The sequence below is a fragment of the Pholcus phalangioides genome, unplaced genomic scaffold (genome assembly GCF_987345545.1).
Source record: "Pholcus phalangioides strain wild (caught in Gottingen) unplaced genomic scaffold, Ppha-v1.0 ptg000005l_1, whole genome shotgun sequence".
Classification (NCBI taxonomy): domain Eukaryota; kingdom Metazoa; phylum Arthropoda; class Arachnida; order Araneae; family Pholcidae; genus Pholcus; species Pholcus phalangioides.
This window is the reverse complement of record NW_028301598.1, coordinates 14,543,617-14,562,497: the sequence shown is the minus strand read 5'-3', so window position 1 is coordinate 14,562,497 and position 18,881 is coordinate 14,543,617. Positions and strand designations below refer to the sequence as shown.

Genomic DNA, 18,881 nt, shown 5'->3' with positions numbered 1-18,881 from the left:
TGCTAATAGCTCTAATTCAATAGCCGGGTAATTTTTCTCTGGAGGTTTCAGTTTTCTTGACATAAATGCTATTGGTCTAGGACCTTCTTCATGTATTTGATATAAATATGCAGAAATGGCTATTTTAGAAGCATCACATCCGAGATAAAAGTGTTCATCAAATTTTGGATATGCTAAAACGGGAGGACTGATTAGAGCAGCTTTTAAATGCTGGAAGGCATTCTGCTCAACTTCAGTCCATCGGAAGTTAACGCCTTTCGCGGTTAAATCTGTTAACGGCTTAGCATTCAACGCGTAATATGGGATATGACGTCTAAAAAATCCGCACATGCCGAGGAATCTCCTAACTTCTTTGACTGTTTTAGGGGCTGGGAAATCAACAATGGCTTTCACATTATCGTCATGTGGTCGAATGCCCTGTGACCCAATAATATGGCCCAAATACTTTATTTCGGCACGAAAGAACTCGCATTTCTGAGGTGCTAACCGTAAATTATATTTGCGCAACATTTCAAAAACCTTGTGGAGTTTATGTAAGTGTTCTTCAGCAGTTTTTGACGCTATAAGCACATCATGGATAAAACAAAATATTTTATCATCATGAAGTTCGGAAATGAATGCATCAGCCATTCGCTGAAACGCAGAAGGGGCAGTTTTTAATCCCATCGGCACCGTGTTAAATTGGAAAACCCCCTCCTCGTTCCAAAACGCTAACTTCGGTCTATCTTCTGGTGCAACTTCTAGTTGATAATATGAAGACGTCAGGTCTAAACTACTAAAAATTTGTGCACCATCGAGTTGTGCTAATATGTCTTGAAGTAATGGTAGAGCATAACTATCATTTTCAATTGCCATGTTTGTGCGTCGCAAATCCACACACATCCTATATCCACCTTGTTTTTTTTTCACCATCAAAGTCGGAGCTGGGCAAGAGCTTACGCATTTAGATATAATATCTGCCTCTAACATATCATTTATTTGACGTTTTAGTTCCCCTCTGAGGGCATAAGGTGTACTGTATTTTGGTGACGTCTGAATAGGTTGACCGTTCCAAGGAATTTTGTGGGTTGCTAAAGATGTGCGACCCAACTCCGTAATGTCTCGGGCAAAAATATCACTATATTGCTTAAGAAGTGCTTCTAACTGAACGCTAAGCTCCCCAGGCACATCGCCTAAATTGAAATCTTTTCCAGATAAGGGGGGTAAATTCTTTTTTGTCAAGGGCACTGGTTCTTCCAAACAATTTTTGTCCTCATCAAAAGCTCGAGCAGTTCCTAATTTCATACTTTTATTTAAGTGACGTGGTACCTCGGACATATTAGAAATTAACACCTTAACTTTTCCTTGGTCATCTACTGTGCCTACCGAATGGGCAATTCTAATATCACTATTTTGTTGTTTGTCAAGGGGTGTGATGAGAATTTCACTACCGACTGGGAACTCTGCAGTGGCTACTGAAATGACCTTTTGTGTACGAGCAGGAACTCGCAATTTCTTTGTCAACGTTAATGTTTTGACAACTTCTTCCCGATCCAACAATGTAGCTATGACATTTTTATTACATAGTATACCTTTCTCAGAATCTAACGAAAATTTGCCATTCTTTAAAAAATCATAACCTAAAATTGCTTCGTACTCGTTACTTAAACTATTTTCAGTGACATATACCTTTTGATTAACGCAAAAGTTATTCAAACAGATTGGTACAATATAACATGCCTTATAATTAAGTATTTTCCCTGTAACACCTTTTATTTGAATATCATCATTATCTATCTTTACGCCTTCTTTACCCTTAAGTAATTTATTCATGAGACTACTTGTAATCAGAGAAATAGAAGCACCAGAGTCACATAATGCTGAAAACGTTTCATCGTAAGCATTTACTTTTATAATAGGAAGGGGAAAAACCTGTACATTGGAAGACGTTGCGTGACACGTCGGGACCGAACGGCGAGCTACTGGATTTTCCCCACTTGATTGTCAATTGTTTGTCGGAGGTCCCTGCTGGTTTCGTTCAAAATTTTGGTTCACGGGATTTCCTTGAAAAAATTCACTTCCATGGAAATTTTGCCCGGTCGTGTTTGGTGAAAAATAATTAGCTCCGGAGAAATTGCTGGTATTTAACTGCTGGGTGCGTTGGTGTCCGGCTATCGGACAAAATCTCTTTACGTGAGGTCCCCCACAGATATAGCACGCAATGGCTGGATTATTGCCATTGAATCTCCGATTCAAATCTCGTCTGTATCTAACTGTATTATTGTCTCGAGAAGGACGTGCGAAAGGCGAGACAGACATTGAAGATTTTACCTGTGCAAGTTCCTCAGTTAATTTCTCAATCAACTCCCCCTGTCTCTGAGACTGGTGAAGAACTGTGGCTAATAATTCCTCCATAATTTTAGAATTTGAGGTTTGAGGTTAGAATTTGAGGTTTGGTTGAAAGAGACAGAAGGAACTAGGTCTTGATCAGAGGTGGTTGTCCGGGGTTTTTCTTTGGAGGAAAGTGGAAGAAGCGGAAGATGACGAAAGTCTGGGGTAAGTCTTGACCTATTGCTTTCTCCATTCCTCTCTCGCTCAAGGAGTAGTAGCATAAAACAAATGTACTGATTTATAAGTATGTGATTTAAATACATCCTCATATATACATTATTTGTTATAGCTGTAAATAAATAATAATTTACTCCGACCTGAGGACAAGGATTGAATAATTAATTGGTATCTCGAGTATCAGCCCCAGACGCTGAGAGCAGCTCTGGGACATAAATGGTGCCGTGACCAGGATTCGAACCTGGGTTATTGCGGCCACAACGCAATGTACTAACCACTATACGATCACGGCCTAGTTCCTTCTGTCTCTTTCAACCACCTTCTCTCGTCCAATTTCCTCCTGTTTCCCTCTCATTGGTTCCGTCTCCTACACGTCACACCCCCTCCCCTTTGGGTCCCAGACTAGAATCCCTTACTGGAATCTCGCTGCTGCCCCGATGTCTACATACCAATGATAAATCCATCTGCCACTCCTTCTCAAGGTACCACTGCCCAAAAGGGCAGGGTCAATTCTGAGAATCTACAAAAGGCGTTGGAGGTAACACCTGTGCATATAGGTGCCTCACCTATTTCTATACACGATACCTGAATAAAAGTCCAACCCAGTTCTCAGACTGTCTGGCGTCGTAAATAAAATTATATTCTAAAAGCTTCATTAAAATTTAACTACAAATTAATGTAACAAGTTAGCGAGTAGCTTGTTACAGTTTCCAATATTCCACATACCTTTACTGCCTTCCTGAACCCAGTTATAAGACGTGCTGTGTAGTCGAGTGGTTAAGATATCTGACTCTCGTCCTGACGACCCGGATTCGAATCCCGCAATGACCAATCAAGCTACTTCTGTACAAATACGGAACGCAAACTAGTTTCCAATATTCCACATACCTTTACTGTCTTCCTAAACCCAGTTATAAGACGTTCTGTGTAGTCGAGTGGTTAAGATATCTGGCTCTCGTCCTGACGACCCGGGTTCGAATCCCGGAATGACCAATCAAGCTACTTCTGTACAAATACAGAACGCAAACTAGTTTCCAATATTCCACATAGCTTTACAGTCTTCCTAAACCCAGTTTTGAGATGTGCTGTGTAGTCGAGTGGTTAAGATATCTGGCTCTCGTCCTGACGACCCGGGTTCGAATCCCGGAATGACCAATCAAGCTACTTCTGTACAAATACAGAACGCAAACTAGTTTCCAATATTCCACATAGCTTTACAGTCTTCCTAAACCCAGTTTTGAGATGTGCTGTGTAGTCGAGTGGTAAATATACCTGACTCTCATCCTGACGACCCGGGTTCGAATCCCGCAATGACCAATCACGCTTCTTCTGTACAAATACGGATCTCAAACTAGTTTCCAATACTCCACATAGCTTCACTGTCTTCCTAAACCCAGTTATGAAACGTGCTGTGTAGTCGAGTGGTTAAGATATCTGACTCTCGTCCTGACGACTCAGGTTCGAATCCCGGAATGACCAATCGAGCTACTTCTGTACAAATACGGAACTCAAACTAGTTTCCAATATTCCAAATAACTTTACTGTATTCCTAAACCCAGTTATAAGACGTGCTGTGTAGTCGACTGGTTAAGATATCTGGCTCTCATCCTGACGACACGGGTTCGAATCCCGGAATGACCAATCACGCTTCTTCTGTACAAATACCGAACTCAAAGTAGTTTCCAATATTCCACATAGCTTTACAGTCTTCCTAAACCAGTCTTGAGATGTGCTGTGTAGTCGAGTGGTAAAGATATCTGACTCTCGTCCTGACGACTCAGGTTCGAATTCTGGAAATGACCAATCACGCTGCTTCTGTACAAATACGGAACTCAAACTAGTTTCCAATATTCCACATAGCTTTACAGTCTTCCTAAACCCAGTTTTGAGATGTGCTGTGTAGTCGAGTAGTTAAGATATCTGACTCTCGTCCTGACGACCCGGAATGACCAATTGAGCTACTTCTGTACAAATACGGAACTCAAACTAGATTCCAAATACCTTTACTGTCTTCCTAAACCCAGTTATAAGACGTGCTGTGTAGTCGAGTGGTTAAGATATCTGACTCTCGTCCTGACGACTCAGGTTCGAATTCTGGAAATGACCAATCACGCTGCTTCTGTACAAATACGGAACTCAAACTAGATTCCAAATACCTTTACAGTCTTCCTAAACCCAGTTTTAGGACGTGCTGTGTAGTCGAGTGGTTAAGATATCTGAATCTCGTCCTGACGACTCAGGTTCGAATTCTGGAAATGACCAATCACGCTGCTTCTGTACAAATACGGAACTCAAACTAGTTTCCAATATTCCACATAGCTTCACAGTCTTCCTAAACGCTGTTATAAGACGTGCTGTGTAGTCGAGTGGTTAAGATATCTGGCTCTCATCCTGACGACTCGGGTTCGAATCCCGGAATGACCAATCACGCTTCTTCTGTAGAAATACGGAACTCAAAGTAGTTTCCAATATTCCACATAGCTCTACAGTCTTCCTAAACCAGTTTTGAGATGTGCTGTGTAGTCGAGTGGTAAAGATACCTTACTCTCGTCCTGACGACCCGGATTCGATTCCCGCAATGACCAATCAAGCTACTTCTGTACAAATACGGAACGCAAACTAATTTCCAATATTCCACATACCTTTACTGTCTTCCTAAACCCAGTTATAAGACGTTCTGTGTAGTCGAGTGGTTAAGATATCTGGCTCTCGTCCTGACGACCCGGGTTCGAATCCCGGAATGACCAATCAAGCTACATCTGTACAAATACAGAACGCAAACTAGTTTCCAATATTCCACATAGCTTTACAGTCTTCCTAAACCCAGTTTTGAGATGTGCTGTGTAGTCGAGTGGTAAATATACCTGACTCTCATCCTGACGACCCGGGTTCGAATCCCGCAATGACCAATCACGCTTCTTCTGTACAAATACGGATCTCAAACTAGTTTCCAATATTCCAAATAACTTTACTGTCTTCCTAAACCCAGTTATAAGACGTGCTGTGTAGTCGAGTGGTTAAGATATCTGGCTCTCATCCTGACGACCCGGGTTCGAATCCCGGAATGACCAATCACGCTTCTTCTGTACAAATACGGAACTCAAAGTAGTTTCCAATATTCCACATAGCTTTACAGTCTTCCTAAACCAGTTTTGAGATGTGCTGTGTAGTCGAGTGGTAAAGATATCTGGCTCTCATCCTGACGACTCGGGTTCGAATCCCGGAATGACCAATCACGCTTCTTCTGTAGAAATACGGAACTCAAAGTAGTTTCCAATATTCCACATAGCTCTACAGTCTTCCTAAACCAGTTTTGAGATGTGCTGTGTAGTCGAGTGGTAAAGATACCTTACTCTCGTCCTGACGACCCGGATTCGATTCCCGCAATGACCAATCAAGCTACTTCTGTACAAATACGGAACGCAAACTAATTTCCAATATTCCACATACCTTTACTGTCTTCCTAAACCCAGTTATAAGACGTTCTGTGTAGTCGAGTGGTTAAGATATCTGGCTCTCGTCCTGACGACCCGGGTTCGAATCCCGGAATGACCAATCAAGCTACATCTGTACAAATACAGAACGCAAACTAGTTTCCAATATTCCACATAGCTTTACAGTCTTCCTAAACCCAGTTTTGAGATGTGCTGTGTAGTCGAGTGGTAAATATACCTGACTCTCATCCTGACGACCCGGGTTCGAATCCCGCAATGACCAATCACGCTTCTTCTGTACAAATACGGATCTCAAACTAGTTTCCAATATTCCAAATAACTTTACTGTCTTCCTAAACCCAGTTATAAGACGTGCTGTGTAGTCGAGTGGTTAAGATATCTGGCTCTCATCCTGACGACCCGGGTTCGAATCCCGGAATGACCAATCACGCTTCTTCTGTACAAATACGGAACTCAAAGTAGTTTCCAATATTCCACATAGCTTTACAGTCTTCCTAAACCAGTTTTGAGATGTGCTGTGTAGTCGAGTGGTAAAGATATCTGACTCTCGTCCTGACGACTCAGGTTCGAATTCTGGAAATGACCAATCACGCTGCTTCTGTACAAATACGGAACTCAAACTAGTTTCCAATATTCCACATAGCTTTACAGTCTTCCTAAACCCAGTTTTGAGATGTGCTGTGTAGTCGAGTAGTTAAGATATCTGACTCTCGTCCTGACGACCCGGAATGACCAATTGAGCTACTTCTGTACAAATACGGAACTCAAACTAGATTCCAAATACCTTTACAGTCTTCCTAAACCCAGTTTTAGGACGTGCTGTGTAGTCGAGTGGTTAAGATATCTGAATCTCGTCCTGACGACTCAGGTTCGAATTCTGGAAATGACCAATCACGCTGCTTCTGTACAAATACGGAACTCAAACTAGTTTCCAATATTCCACATAGCTTCACAGTCTTCCTAAACGCTGTTATAAGACGTGCTGTGTAGTCGAGTGGTTAAGATTTCTGACTCTCGTCCTGACGACTCAGGTTCGAATCCCGGAATGACCAATCACGCTTCTTCTGTAGAAATACGGAACTCAAAGTAGTTTCCAATATTCCACATAGCTTTACAGTCTTCCTAAACCAGTTTTGAGATGTGCTGTGTAGTCGAGTGTTAAAGATACCTTACTCTCATCCTGACGACCCTGGTTCGAATGCCGCAATGAATAATCACGCTTCTTCTGTACAAATACGGAACTCAAACTAGTTTCCAATATTCCACATACCTTTACTGCCTTCCTGAACCCAGTTATAAGACGTGCTGTGTAGTCGAGTGGTTAAGATATCTGACTCTCGTCCTGACGACTCAGGTTCGAATCCCGGAATGACCAATCGAGCTACTTCTGTACAAATACGGAACTCAAAATAGTTTCCAATATTCCAAATACCTTTACAGTTTTCCTAAACCCAGTTATAAGATGTGCTGTGTAGTCGAGTGGTTAAGATATCTGACTCTTGTCCTGACGACCCGGAATCACCAATCACGCTTCTTCTGTACAAATACGGATCTCAAAGTAGTTTCCAATATTCCACTTACCTTCACAGTCTTCCTAAACCCTGTTATAAGACGTGCTGTGTAGTCGAGTGGTTAAGATATCTGGCTCTCCGACCTGACGACCCGGGTTCGAATCCCGTAATGAATAATCACGCTTCTTCTGAACAAATACGGAACTCAAACTAGTTTCCAATATTCCACATACCTTTACTGTCTTCCTAAACCCTGTTATAAGACGTGCTGTGTAGTCGAGTGGTTAAGATTTCTGACTCTCGTCCTGACGACTCAGGTTCGAATCCCGGAATGACCAATCGAGCTACTTCTGTACAAATACGGAACTCAAACTAGTTTCCAATATTCCACATAGCTTTACAGTCTTCCTAGACCCAGTTTTGAGATGTGCTGTGTAGTCGAGGGGTTAACATATCTGACTCTCGTCCTGACGACCCGGATTCGAATCCCGCAATGACCAATCAAGCTACTTCTGTACAAATACGGAACGCAAACTAGTTTCCAATATTCCACATACCTTTACTGTCTTCCTAAACCCAGTTATAAGACGTCCTGTGTAGTCGAGTGGTTAAGATATCTGGCTCTCGTCCTGACGACCCGAGTTCGAATCCCGGAATGACCAATCAAGCTACTTCTGTACAAATACGGAACGCAAACTAGTGTCCAATATTCCACATAGCTTTACAGTCTTCCTAAACCGAGTTTTGAGATGTGCTGTGTAGTCGAGTGGTAAACATACCTGACTCTCATCCTGCCGACCCGGGTTCGAATCCCGCAATGACCAATCACGCTTCTTCTGTACAAATACGGAACTCAAACTAGTTTCCAATATTCCACATACCTTTACTGTCTTCCTAAACCCAGTTTTGAGATGTGATGTGTAGTCGAGTGGTAAAGATACCTAACACTCATCCTGACGACCCGGATTCGAATCCCGCAATGACCAATCACGCTTCTTCTTTACAAATACGGAACTCAAATTAGTTTCCAATATTCCACTTACCTTTACAGTCTTCCTAAACCCAGTTTTAGGACGTGCTGTGTAGTCGAGTGGTAAAGATATCTGACTCTCGTCCTGACGACTCAGGTTCGAATTCTGGAAATGACCAATCACGCTGCTTCTGTACAAATACGGAACTCAAACTAGTTTCCAATATTCCACATAGCTTTACAGTCTTCCTAAACCCAGTTTTGAGATGTGCTGTGTAGTCGAGTAGTTAAGATATCTGACTCTCGTCCTGACGACCCGGGTTCGAATCCCGGAATGACCAATCACGCTTCTTCTGTACAAATACGGAACTCAAAGTAGTTTCCAATATTCCACATAGCTTTACAGTCTTCCTAAACCAGTTTTGAGATGTGCTGTGTAGTCGAGTGGTAAAGATATCTGACTCTCGTCCTGACGACTCAGGTTCGAATTCTGGAAATGACCAATCACGCTGCTTCTGTACAAATACGGAACTCAAACTAGTTTCCAATATTCCACATAGCTTTACAGTCTTCCTAAACCCAGTTTTGAGATGTGCTGTGTAGTCGAGTAGTTAAGATATCTGACTCTCGTCCTGACGACCCGGAATGATCAATTGAGCTACTTCTGTACAAATACGGAACTCAAACTAGATTCCAAATACCTTTACAGTCTTCCTAAACCCAGTTTTAGGACGTGCTGTGTAGTCGAGTGGTTAAGATATCTGAATCTCGTCCTGACGACTCAGGTTCGAATTCTGGAAATGACCAATCACGCTGCTTCTGTACAAATACGGAACTCAAACTAGTTTCCAATATTCCACATAGCTTCACAGTCTTCCTAAACGCTGTTATAAGACGTGCTGTGTAGTCGAGTGGTTAAGATATCTGGCTCTCATCCTGACGACTCGGGTTCGAATCCCGGAATGACCAATCACGCTTCTTCTGTAGAAATACGGAACTCAAAGTAGTTTCCAATATTCCACATAGCTTTACAGTCTTCCTAAACCAGTTTTGAGATGTGCTGTGTAGTCGAGTGGTAAAGATACCTTACTCTCATCCTGACGACCCTGGTTCGAATGCCGCAATGAATAATCACGCTTCTTCTGTACAAATACGGAACTCAAACTAGTTTCCAATATTCCACATACCTTTACAGTCTTCCTAAACCCAGTTTTAGGACGTGCTGTGTAGTCGATTGGTTAAGATATCTGACTCTCGTCCTGACGACCCGGATTCGAATCCCGCAATGACCAATCAAGCTACTTCTGTACAAATACGGAACGCAAACTAGTTTCCAATATTCCACATACCTTTACTGTCTTCCTAAACCCAGTTATAAGACGTTCTGTGTAGTCGAGTGGTTATATCTGGCTCTCGTCCTGACGACCCGGGTTCGAATCCCGGAATGACCAATCAAGCTTCTTCTGTACAAATACGGAACTCAAACTAGTTTCCAATATTCCACATAGCTTCACAGTCTTCCTAAACCCAGTTATAAAACGTGCTGTGTAGTCGAGTGGTTAAGATATATGACTCTCGTCCTGACGACTCAGGTTCGAATCCCGGAATGACCAATCGAGCTACTTCTGCACAAATAGGGAACTCAAACTAGTTTCCAATATTCCAAATACCTTTACAGTCTTCCTAAACCCAGTTATAAGATGTGCTGTGTAGTCGAGTGGTAAAGATACCTCACACTCATCCTGACGACCCGGATTCGAATCCCGCAATGACCAATCACGCTTCTTCTTTACAAATACGGAACTCAAATTAGTTTCCAATATTCCACATAGCTTCACAGTCTTCCTAAACGCTGTTATAAGACGTGCTGTGTAGTCGAGTGGTTAAGATATCTGGCTCTCATCCTGACGACTCGGGTTCGAATCCCGGAATGACCAATCACGCTTCTTCTGTAGAAATACGGAACTCAAAGCAGTTTCTAATATTCCACTTACCTTTACAGTCTTCCTAAACCCAGTTTTAGGACGTGCTGTGTAGTCGAGTGGTAAAGATACCTGTCTCTCATTCTGACGACCCGGGTTCGAATCCCGGAATGACCAATCACGCTTCTTCTGTACAAATACGGAACTCAAACTAGTTTCCAATATTCCACATACCTTTACAGTCTTCCTAAACCCAGTTTTAGGACGTGCTGTGTAGTCGATTGGTTAAGATATCTGACTCTCGTCCTGACGACCCGGATTCGAATCCCGCAATGACCAATCAAGCTACTTCTGTACAAATACGGAACGCAAACTAGTTTCCAATATTCCACATACCTTTACTGTCTTCCTAAACCCAGTTATAAGACGTTCTGTGTAGTCGAGTGGTTATATCTGGCTCTCGTCCTGACGACCCGGGTTCGAATCCCGGAATTACCAATCAAGCTTCTTCTGTACAAATACGCAACTCAAACTAGTTTTCAATATTCCACATAGCTTCACAGTCTTCCTAAACCCAGTTATAAAACGTGCTGTGTAGTCGAGTGGTTAAGATATATGACTCTCGTCCTGACGACTCAGGTTCGAATCCCGGAATGACCAATCGAGCTACTTCTGCACAAATAGGGAACTCAAACTAGTTTCCAATATTCCAAATACCTTTACAGTCTTCCTAAACCCAGTTATAAGATGTGCTGTGTAGTCGAGTGGTAAAGATACCTCACACTCATCCTGACGACCCGGATTCGAATCCCGCAATGACCAATCACGCTTCTTCTTTACAAATACGGAACTCAAATTAGTTTCCAATATTCCACATAGCTTCACAGTCTTCCTAAACGCTGTTATAAGACGTGCTGTGTAGTCGAGTGGTTAAGATATCTGGCTCTCATCCTGACGACTCGGGTTCGAATCCCGGAATGACCAATCACGCTTCTTCTGTAGAAATACGGAACTCAAAGCAGTTTCTAATATTCCACTTACCTTTACAGTCTTCCTAAACCCAGTTTTAGGACGTGCTGTGTAGTCGAGTGGTAAAGATACCTGTCTCTCATTCTGACGACCCGGGTTCGAATCCCGGAATGACCAGTCACGCTTCTTCTGTACAAATACGGAACTCAAACTAGTTTCCAATATTCCACATACCTTTACAGTCTTCCTAAACCCAGTTTTAGGACGTGCTGTGTAGTCGATTGGTTAAGATATCTGACTCTCGTCCTGACGACCCGGATTCGAATCCCGCAATGACCAATCAAGCTACTTCTGTACAAATACGGAACGCAAACTAGTTTCCAATATTCCACATACCTTTACTGTCTTCCTAAACCCAGTTATAAGACGTTCTGTGTAGTCGAGTGGTTATATCTGGCTCTCGTCCTGACGACCCGGGTTCGAATCCCGGAATGACCAATCAAGCTTCTTCTGTACAAATACGGAACTCAAACTAGTTTCCAATATTCCACATAGCTTCACAGTCTTCCTAAACCCAGTTATAAAACGTGCTGTGTAGTCGAGTGGTTAAGATATATGACTCTCGTCCTGACGACTCAGGTTCGAATCCCGGAATGACCAATCGAGCTACTTCTGTACAAATAGGGAACTCAAACTAGTTTCCAATATTCCAAATACCTTTACAGTCTTCCTAAACCCAGTTATAAGATGTGCTGTGTAGTCGAGTGGTAAAGATACCTCACACTCATCCTGACGACCCGGATTCGAATCCCGCAATGACCAATCACGCTTCTTCTTTACAAATACGGAACTCAAATTAGTTTCCAATATTCCACTTACCTTTACAGTCTTCCTAAACCCAGTTTTAGGACGTGCTGTGTAGTCGAGTGGTTAAGATATCTGACTCTCGTCCTGACGACCCGGGTTCGAATCCCGTAATGAATAATCACGCTTCTTCTGTACAAATACGGAACTCAAACTAGTTTCCAATATTCCACATAGCTTTACAGTCTTCCTAAACCCAGTTTTGAGATGTGCTGTGTAGTCGAGTAGTTAAGATATCTGACTCTCGTCCTGACGACCCGGAATGACCAATTGAGCTACTTCTGTACAAATACGGAACTCAAACTAGATTCCAAATACCTTTACTGTCTTCCTAAACCCAGTTATAAGACGTGCTGTGTAGTCGAGTGGTTAAGATATCTGACTCTCGTCCTGACGACTCAGGTTCGAATTCTGGAAATGACCAATAACGCTGCTTCTGTACAAATACGGAACTCAAACTAGTTTCCAATATTCCACATAGCTTTACAGTCTTCCTAAACCCAGTTATAAGACGTGCTGTGTAGTCGAGTGGTTAAGATATCTGGCTCTCATCCTGACGACCCGGGTTCGAATCCCGGAATGACCAATCACGCTTCTTCTGTAGAAATACGGAACTCAAAGTAGTTTCCAATATTCCACATAGCTTTACAGTCTTCCTAAACCAGTTTTGAAATGTGCTGTGTAGTCGAGTGGTAAAGATACCTTACTCTCATCCTGACGACCCTGGTTCGAATGCCGCAATGAATAATCACGCTTCTTCTGTACAAATACGGAACTCAAACTAGTTTCCAATATTCCACATACCTTTACTGCCTTCCTGAACCCAGTTATAAGACGTGCTGTGTAGTCGAGTGGTTAAGATATCTGACTCTCGTCCTGACGACTCAGGTTCGAATCCCGGAATGACCAATCGAGCTACTTCTGTACAAATACGGAACTCAAACTAGTTTCCAATATTCCAAATACCTTTACAGTCTTCCTAAACCCAGTTATAAGATGTGCTGTGTAGTCGAGTGGTTAAGATATCTGGTTCTCGTCCTGACGACCCGGGTTCGAATCCCGGAATGACCAATCAAGCTACTTCTGTACAAATACGGAACGCAAACTAGTGTCCAATATTCCACATAGCTTTACAGTCTTCCTAAACCCAGTTTTGAGATGTGCTGTGTAGTCGAGTGGTAAATATACCTGACTCTCATCCTGACGACCCGGGTTCGAATCCCGCAATGACCAATCACGCTTCTTCTGTACAAATACGGAACTCAAACTAGTTTCCAATATTCCACATACCTTTACTGTCTTCCTAAACCCAGTTTTGAGATGTGCTGTGTAGTCGAGTGGTAAAGATACCTAACACTCATCCTGACGACCCGGATTCGAATCCCGCAATGACCAATCAAGCTACTTCTGTACAAATACGGAACGCAAACTAGTTTCCAATATTCCACATACCTTTACTGTCTTCCTAAACCCAGTTATAAGACGTTCTGTGTAGTCGAGTGGTTAAGATATCTGGCTCTCGTCTTGACGACCCGGGTTCGAATCCCGGAATGACCAATCACGCTTCTTCTTTACAAATACGGAACTCAAAGTAGTTTCTAATATTCCACTTACCTTTACAGTCTTCCTAAACCCAGTTTTAGGACGTGCTGTGTAGTCGAGTGGTTAAGATATCTGAATCTCGTCCTGACGACTCAGGTTCGAATTCTGGAAATGACCAATCACGCTGCTTCTGTACAAATACGGAACACAAACTAGTTTCCAATATTCCACATACCTTTACAGTCTTCCTAAACGCTGTTAGAAGACGTGCTGTGTAGTCGAGTGGTTAAGATATCTGTCTCTCGTCCTGACGACCCGAGTTCGAATCCCGTAATGAATAATCACGCTTCTTCTGTACAAATACGGAACTCAAACTAGTTTCCAACATTCCACATACCTTTACTGTCTTCCTAAACCCAGTTATAAGACCTGCTGTGTAGTCGAGTGGTTAAGATATCTGACTCTCGTCCTGACGACCCGGGTTCGAATCCCGCAATGACCAATCAAGCTACTTCTGTACAAATACGGAACTCAAATTAGTTTCCAATATTCCAAATACCTTTAGTCTTCCTAAACCCAGTTTTGAGATATGCTGTGTAGTCGAGTGGTAAAGATACCTGTCTCTCATTCTGACGACCCGGGTTCGAATCCCGGAATGACCAATCACGCTTCTTCTGTACAAATACGGAACTCAAATTAGTTTCCAATATTCCAAATACCTTCACAGTCTTCCTAAACCCAGTTATAAAACGTGCTGTGTAGTCGAGTGGTTAAGATATCTGACTCTCGTCCTGACGACTCAGGTTCGAATCCCGGAATGACCAATCGAGCTACTTCTGTACAAATACGTAACACAAACTAGTTTCCAATATTCCACATACCTTTACAGTCTTCCTGAACCAGTTTTGAGATGTGCTGTGTAGTCGAGTGGTAGAGATACCTAACACTCATCCTGACGACCCGGATTCGAATCCCGCAATGACCAATCAAGCTACTTCTGTACAAATACGGAACGCAAACTAGTTTCCAATATTCCACATACCTTTACTGCCTTCCTAAACCCAGTTATAAGACGTTCTGTGTAGTCGAGTGGTTAAGATATCTGGCTCTCGTCTTGACGACCCGGGTTCGAATCCCGGAATGACCAATCACGCTTCTTCTTTACAAATACGGAACTCAAAGCAGTTTCTAATATTCCACTTACCTTTACAGTCTTCCTAAACCCAGTTTTAGGACGTGCTGTGTAGTCGAGTGGTAAAGATACCTGTCTCTCATTCTGACGACCCGGGTTCGAATCCCGGAATGACCAATCACGCTTCTTCTGTACAAATACGGAACTCAAACTAGTTTCCAATATTCCACATACCTTTACAGTCTTCCTAAACCCAGTTTTAGGAAGTGCTGTGTAGTCGATTGGTTAAGATATCTGACTCTCGTCCTGACGACCCGGATTCGAATCCCGCAAAGACCAATCAAGCTACTTCTGTACAAATACGGAACGCAAACTAGTTTCCAATATTCCACATACCTTTACTGTCTTCCTAAACCCAGTTATAAGACGTTCTGTGTAGTCGAGTGGTTATATCTGGCTCTCGTCCTGACGACCCGGGTTCGAATCCCGGAATGACCAATCAAGCTACTTCTGTACAAATACGGAACTCAAATTAGTTTCCAATATTCCACATAGCTTCACAGTCTTCCTAAACCCAGTTATAAAACGTGCTGTGTAGTCGAGTGGTTAAGATATATGACTCTCGTCCTGACGACTCAGGTTCGAATCCCGGAATGACCAATCGAGCTACTTCTGTACAAATAGGGAACTCAAACTAGTTTCCAATATTCCAAATACCTTTACTGTCTTCCTAAACCCAGTTTTAGGACGTGCTGTGTAATCGATTGGTTAAGATATCTGACTCTCGTCCTGACGACTCAGGTTCAAATTCTGGAAATGACCAATCACGCTGCTTCTGTACAAATACGGAACTCAAACTAGTTTCCAATATTCCACATAGCTTTACAGTCTTCCTAAACCCAGTTTTGAGATGTGCGGTGTAGTCGAGTAGTTAAGATATCTGACTCTCGTCCTGACGACCCGGAATGACCAATTGAGCTACTTCTGTACAAATACGGAACTCAAACTAGATTCCAAATACCTTTACTGTCTTCCTAAACCCAGTTATAAGATGTGCTGTGTAGTCGAGTGGTTAAGATATCTGACTCTCGTCCTGACGACCCGGAATCACCAATCACGCTTCTTCTGTACAAATACGGATCTCAAAGTAGTTTCCAATATTCCACTTACCTTCACAGTCTTCCTAAACCCTGTTATAAGACGTGCTGTGTAGTCGAGTGGTTAAGATATCTGGCTCTCCGACCTGACGACCCGGGTTCGAATCCCGTAATGAATAATCACGCTTCTTCTGAACAAATACGGAACTCAAACTAGTTTCCAATATTCCACATACCTTTACTGTCTTCCTAAACCCTGTTATAAGACGTGCTGTGTAGTCGAGTGGTTAAGATTTCTGACTCTCGTCCTGACGACTCAGGTTCGAATCCCGGAATGACCAATCGAGCTACTTCTGTACAAATACGGAACTCAAACTAGTTTCCAATATTCCACATAGCTTTACAGTCTTCCTAGACCCAGTTTTGAGATGTGCTGTGTAGTCGAGGGGTTAACATATCTGACTCTCGTCCTGACGACCCGGATTCGAATCCCGCAATGACCAATCAAGCTACTTCTGTACAAATACGGAACGCAAACTAGTTTCCAATATTCCACATACCTTTACTGCCTTCCTAAACCCAGTTATAAGACGTCCTGTGTAGTCGAGTGGTAAAGATACCTGACTCTCATCCTGACGACCCGGGTTCGAATCCCGCAATGAATAATCACGCTTCTTCTGTACAAATACGGAACTCAAAGTAGTTTCCAATATTCCACTTACCTTTACAGTCTTCCTAAACCCAGTTTTAGGACGTGCTGTGTAGTCGAGTGGTTAAGATATCTGACTCTCGTCCTGACGACCCGGGTTCGAATCCCGTAATGAATAATCACGCTTCTTCTGTACAAATACGGAACTCAAACTAGTTTCCAATATTCCACATAGCTTTACAGTCTTCCTAAACCCAGTTTTGAGATGTGCTGTGTAGTCGAGTAGTTAAGATATCTGACTCTCGTCCTGACGACCCGGAATGACCAATTGAGCTACTTCTGTACAAATACGGAACTCAAACTAGATTCCAAATACCTTTACTGTCTTCCTAAACCCAGTTATAAGACGTGCTGTGTAGTCGAGTGGTTAAGATATCTGACTCTCGTCCTGACGACTCAGGTTCGAATTCTGGAAATGACCAATCACGCTGCTTCTGTACAAATACGGAACTCAAACTAGTTTCCAATATTCCACATACCTTTACTGTCTTCCTAAACCCAGTTATAAGACGTTCTGTGTAGTCGAGTTGTTAAGATATCTGGCTCTCATCCTCACCACACGGGTACGAATCCCGGAATGACCAATCAAGCTTCTTCTGTACAAATACGGAACTCAAACTTTTCCAATATTCCAAATACCTTTACAGTCTTCCTAAACCCAGTTATAAGACGTGCTGTGTAGTCGAGTGGTTAAGATATCTGGCTCTCATCCTGACGACCCGGGTTCGAATCCCGGAATGACCAATCACGCTTCTTCTGTAGAAATACGGAACTCAAAGTAGTTTCCAATATTCCACATAGCTTTACAGTCTTCCTAAACCAGTTTTGAGATGTCCTGTGTAGTCGAGTGGTAAAGATACCTTACTCTCATCCTGACGACCCTGGTTCGAATGCCGCAATGAATAATCACGCTTCTTCTGTACAAATACGGAACTCAAACTAGTTTCCAATATTCCAAATACCTTTACAGTCTTCCTAAACCCAGTTATAAGATGTGCTTTGTAGTCGAGTGGTTAAGATATCTGGTTCTCGTCCTGACGACCCGGGTTCGAATCCCGGAATGACCAATCAAGCTACTTCTGTACAAATACGGAACGCAAACTAGTGTCCAATATTCCACATAGCTTTACAGTCTTCCTAAACCCAGTTTTGAGATGTGCTGTGTAGTCGAGTGGTAAATATACCTGACTCTCATCCTGACGACCCGGGTTAGAATCCCGCAATGACCAATCACGCTTCTTCTGTACAAATACGGAACTCAAACTAGTTTCCAATATTCCACATACCTTTACTGTCTTCCTAAACCCAGTTTTGAGATGTGCTGTGTAGTCGAGTGGTAAAGATACCTAACACTCATCCTGACGACCCGGATTCGAATCCGCAATGACCAATCAAGCTACTTCTGTACAAATACGGAACGCAAACTAGTTTCCAATATTCCACATACCTTTACTGTCTTCCTAAACCCAGTTATAAGACGTTCTGTGTAGTCGAGTTGTTAAGATATCTGGCTCTCGTCTTGACGACCCGGGTTCGAATCCCGGAATGACCAATCACGTTTCTTCTTTACAAATACGGAACTCAAAGTAGTTTCTAATATTCCACTTACCTTTACAGTCTTCCTAAACCCAGTTTTAGGACGTACTGTGTAGTCGAGTGGTTAAGATATCTGACTCTCGTCCTGACGACTCAGGTTAAAATCCCGGAATGACCATTCGAGCTACTTCTGTACAAATACGGAACTCAAACTAGATTCCAAATACCTTTACAGTCTTCCTAAACCCAGTTTTAGGACGTGCTGTGTAGTCGAGTGGTTAAGATATCTGAATCTCGTCCTGACGACTCAGGTTCGAATTCTGGAAATGACCAATCACGCTGCTTCTGTACAAATACGGAACACAAACTAGTTTCCAATATTCCACATACCTTTACAGTCTTCCTAAACGCTGTTAGAAGACGTGCTGTGTAGTCGAGTGGTTAAGATATCTGTCTCTCGTCCTGACGACCCGAGTTCGAATCCCGTAATGAATAATCACGCTTCTTCTGTACAAATACGGAACTCAAACTAGTTTCCAACATTCCACATACCTTTACTGTCTTCCTAAACCCAGTTATAAGACCTGCTGTGTAGTCGAGTGGTTAAGATATCTGACTCTCGTCCTG

At 42.6% G+C, this 18,881-nt stretch overlaps 1 non-coding gene across 1 annotated transcript; it reads right to left on the bottom strand.

The window, feature by feature from the left end:
- Nucleotides 1–2,767: 2,767 nt before the first annotated feature.
- TRNAH-GUG (transfer RNA histidin (anticodon GUG)) lies at nt 2,768–2,839 on the bottom strand. Its single transcript has one exon. It is a non-coding gene; the product is annotated as a tRNA-His (tRNA).
- Nucleotides 2,840–18,881: the final 16,042 nt, after the last annotated feature.